This window comes from Mesitornis unicolor, unplaced genomic scaffold, assembly GCF_000695765.1.
Source record: "Mesitornis unicolor isolate BGI_N332 unplaced genomic scaffold, ASM69576v1 scaffold1666, whole genome shotgun sequence".
Classification (NCBI taxonomy): Eukaryota; Metazoa; Chordata; class Aves; order Mesitornithiformes; family Mesitornithidae; genus Mesitornis; species Mesitornis unicolor.
This window is the reverse complement of record NW_010191482.1, coordinates 74170-78905: the sequence shown is the minus strand read 5'-3', so window position 1 is coordinate 78905 and position 4736 is coordinate 74170.

The window sequence follows — 4736 nt, the reverse complement described above, 5'->3', positions numbered from 1 at the left end:
GCACACATCTGTGAAGACCTTAGCTTTAGAAAGCACGTTTCTTTTATTTCAGTGGTTTACACTTTCATTTTCACCATGCTCTTCATCATCTTTCACTGAGTATTTCCTGTTTAGAAAAAACAAACAAGCAAACAAAACCAATACACATCAGGAAACAATTTCTCTGGCCCGTAAAATTAAAAAAAAAAAACAAACAAAAACCAAAACAAAAAAAAATCCACCCAAAAGACAAACAGAGATGCACAGCCAAACATGCCATAGAGCTATGCACAGCCAAACATGCCGTCCAGCTGTGAAAGTCTTGCATTGCCTCTCCTCCCTCCTCCTCAACTCTGCTGAAAGACAGCAGCTGTAATCCTCTCCAGGTGGTGACAAGCGTTATCTTCCCAGGCAGTACGAACGTGACAGCTCCGGAGCTGGTGGGTGACGTGTGTTCCCGTGCTGTGAGAGGGAGAGGGAAGCTGCAAGACTGAACATGCGTCTGAAGTCGAAGCAGCCAAGAGGAAATGTAAACCAGTGCAAGAGCTGCGGTTGCGGGGGATCCTTTCCAGCTGCGTGTGTCGTTCGTGGATGCTCTGGGTGACCATAAGAAACACCGACTTCGGCAACATCTGTGTCCTGGACCTGCTGAATGGGGCTTTCTGGAAGCAGGTTGTATGAGGGCAGAGCCCACCCTGCCCTGACAAGGACAGGCACACGCAGGAGTTACTGCTTAAACATGGATGGTGACAAACACAGATGGTGGCAAACACTGACATGAGTGGGGCAGGTCTCATAGGGGATAACTCCACTGATTTCAGTTTTCATGGTTTGATAGTTGCATTTTTTTGTCTTTTGTTTTATTTTATTTACTTTTTCCTTGCTGGGTGATGCAAGCGGGGGACTCACTGACTCAACACAGGTAGGGTGTGATGTTGACTATGCACGAGCAGCTTTGAAATGAGCAAAGTCAACAGCTGGAGAAGTCCTGGGAAAAGTTTGCTCTTTCACTAACCCATTAAGTTCCAGCAGTAGCTTTCAGTAATAGCAGAGCAGGATGATCGTGGAGCCAACAAACACCTTTAAGATTTCCATGGGATGACTGGCTGGAGCTGTTGCCTGACAGTCTGCAAGTCACCACCGTTAGCATTGTAAGATGTTTTTTGGGTAGCTGCACCATGATCAACTCTTCCCAGATGAGACATCTCCATCTGAGCAACTTGTCCAGACTCCTTGTGCACTCAGCAGAGAGAAATGGGCCTGCTGAGCATGCAACACATCTCCTAACATCGCTGTCTACAGCAGATGAATCATGCATTTCTTTGCTTCTCTCTCCCTGCTGGTTATAATGGGAGTCTGGATGGTGGGCTCAGAGGGAGACACCTTCACCAGAAATGTTTAAAATTAAGTGAACGAGTACCATTTCCAGTGCATGTCTCATGCCAAGATCAGAGCAATGACTACCCAGCTCAGTGCCTTTCTGAATAGTGTGAGAATTGATGTGTCAGAGAGCAGACGTTTCAGTTCACTCTCTATGAAACCAAAATACTTCTACGCATGACTCTGTACCCGCCAGGCACTGCAGATATGGAGAGGTGCATGCTGCAGGGCCACTGAGAAGCAACGTTGGGCCACTCTCCTTCTGCAGGAATGGGCAAGCACTGAATAACAGGCTGCTTTCAGCAGCAAACACCATTTCTATGGCATCTGGAATACCTCCCTAGCAGCCACCAGGGAACAAACGTGCCACAGCCTTCACCAGATATCCCTAGGCTGGATTTTGAGCCCAGCAGCCCAGTGGTACCCATCCAACTTCCATGTTGCAGGGGTAGTTCACAGCTTGAATTCAAGCGTTTGCTCAGAGTGCCTGGGTTAGAATGCTACAGTCCATGGGCTTTGTCCCTCCAGGTGACAGACTTGTGTCACACTCAGTAACTGATGGGATAACCTTGTCTCTTCACATTGCTCAAGATAAAACACTTGCCGCACATGCCCAGAGTTAGTGGTATGAATCTCGTCCAGCAGCAACTTTCTCCTTTTTGCCTTTCCCTTAATTATAAATCAATGGATGTCACTGTATTTTTGACATTTCTCCCTCTAGACACCTTTTAAAGGGATTTTGAATTGGCTTGTGGAAGCCTGGGAAAGGTTTCAGACAGAGTCAGAATATTGATGGTATGGGACACCGCTACAGGAGGGGAAAATTGCCCTGTTTCTTTCTGACCCAGATAATAAATGCCACAGGGATCACTGATGCTGTGTGGGTGCTGTCTTGATCGACAAGCAGAAGTCTAGACAAGGAGGATTCAGTAGGACTCTCAAGTTTGTCATCAATGGTGGGTACTTGATGGCATTTGCAATCAAATCCAGCTCACACAAGCAATGTTCACTCACATGCACAGCCCAGCACTAAACTCATACATAATTTCTGCACCTTAAAGGGAGTTTGGTTGGTACAGAAACTACAGTACTGGCCTTTGGAGCAGGTATGGTGTTCATCATGTACTCTAGATGTGGGAATTAATCTCTTACTGCAATACCAGGATACTAGAAAATGTGTAAGTACTGCCATGTCAAGGGAGAATAAATTTTCATTTTCCTATGCTTCAAAGCCAATTGAGTTTTAACATTTATTTTTAACCTTGCACTTCAGTTTCTTGAGGTAGGATTTGTTTACACAATTTTAGGGATGCATTCAGGGTTTTTTACATCCATGACTAAGATGGCCTGGAGCATCCCTGACTTTTACAAGGAGATTGTGATTCTTCTCTGGACCTACAGGAGACCTACACCCCTGAGACATGATAATGGTTTCTCTAGGCCCTCTCAAGTGGCACTAAACATCTATTTTTTAACAGCTACATAGACCCTAAGCTGTATGAAAGTTAGTAATCTTAGGTCTGGAAACATCTGCAGGAAAATGTGAAATGGACACTATCAGTTGAGTCAAGATATCAAAATTTGAGACAGTCATGGCTCAACTGAGTTGGATCTAGAGAGAGATGTAGGACCACCTGAGATGTCCTAGGAAACCCCAGACATCCAGATGAGGTTTAACAGATGGGGTTGCCCTTCCTTTTAGGAAGGCCTAGATATTTCTTAAATTGTGTGTCTTGAGGACAGCGGGGTTGTCTTGGGCTCCTTGGAGGATCTCAGATAGTGCTGTAAGCCTTTGAGAGGGCAGCTCAGCTGAGTTCTAGCCCTCCACTGACTGCACCCCATAGACCCCTATGTCAGACACCTAAAATTAAGTATCCACATCTGGACTTTAACTTTATTCTTGATTTGAGTGCAATGAATCTTATCTCTGGAAATTAATTGATTGGCTATGAGTTTAAGAATTTGATTCCTAAAATGGTAACAATATTAAGAATTTGATTTCGAATATTGATTATTTCAACATGCGTCTTCACAAACTTATAATACTACACACATACTTTTTCATCATTAAATTTAAGGCATTTTGCTTTCACCCTCTCTTCGGCTTTTTTGCTGTTTTATCCTCCCTGAAAATAATTGATAACATGGACTGTTTCCTAAAGGAAACTGTATACACATGTATGCAGCTGAGGCATGGTCACACTTCTCCTGGCATTAGTTGAGCATTTATTCAGAAATATTTATACTTCCTTAGGGAATGTTAATGACCAGGGTTGTTAAATTAAGAGCGGTTAAAGAAAGTTTGCAGTTCTGTCATGGTTTGTAAAGCCCAACCTCTCCAATAAATGCTTGAACCTCTTTCAGTTGTTTGCTGTAGCACAAATGCCCAAAGTTTTTCCACACTAGAGGTAAAACTAGTTGAAATACTACTGGCCATCTGCAAGGGTGAGGCACTGAGCAATTTCAAAGCCTATTAGCTTCAGAACAGGGCCTTGCACAAAATTGTTTGAGGGATCTCAGATGATTTTAAAGTGCTTAGATACCATCATTGGCATAGTAAAGGTAATTACAAGGAAGTGGACTTGTTTCTAATTTGGTCAGTATTGCATTCAACCGTTTCTCAGATACCTGACAGGTGAATTCACTCATTTTTTATCTATTGCTATATGACTACATACTACAGTGATGAGCACAGTACGAACATGGGTGGTCTGGAGGAGGAGAGATCTACTGGAATGACATTACTGGGTGCTGAGTATTTCCAGCAAAGTGAGGAATTCTACTAAAGTAAATTAAGGAAAGTGAGGAAAAGACTTTGATATCTCAGACCCCTTTCCTGGAGGTCTGAGAGGCGTAGTAGGGCAGAGTAGGGTAGGGTAGGGTAGGGTAGGGTAGGGTAGGGTAGGGTGGAAAATTAATGTACATCTCTGTGGGCTCTGACCAGACTTTGGCAATGAATCCAGATTTTGTCACGTTTCTGTGGATTGGCAATCTTTCCAGTAAAATGGCATGCAACAGATGAAAGGCATCCTCAAGTCACTCAGAGATGATGCCCAGCAGAGCCACAGATGACTCCAGCAGAAAACAGCATGGCTTAAAGAGTGGGAACAAGAAGGTATCACAAACAAAACAGCCTCCTCTTTCCCCAAACCACTTTTCTATTGAAACCACTAAATCTCAATAAGTTTACTAGCCCTCTAGAAATGAGGGCAGGTAATTGCAATGTTACTCACAGGATTCAAGATCAAGTTTACCACATTTAACTCAGAAGAAAAGCCAATTATGATGGCTCAACTCATTGGAGATACTGTAATGTGTAATGAAAATATACTTTCAAAAAAAAAGAAAAAGAAAAAAGCAGTCTCTGATAAGCAGTT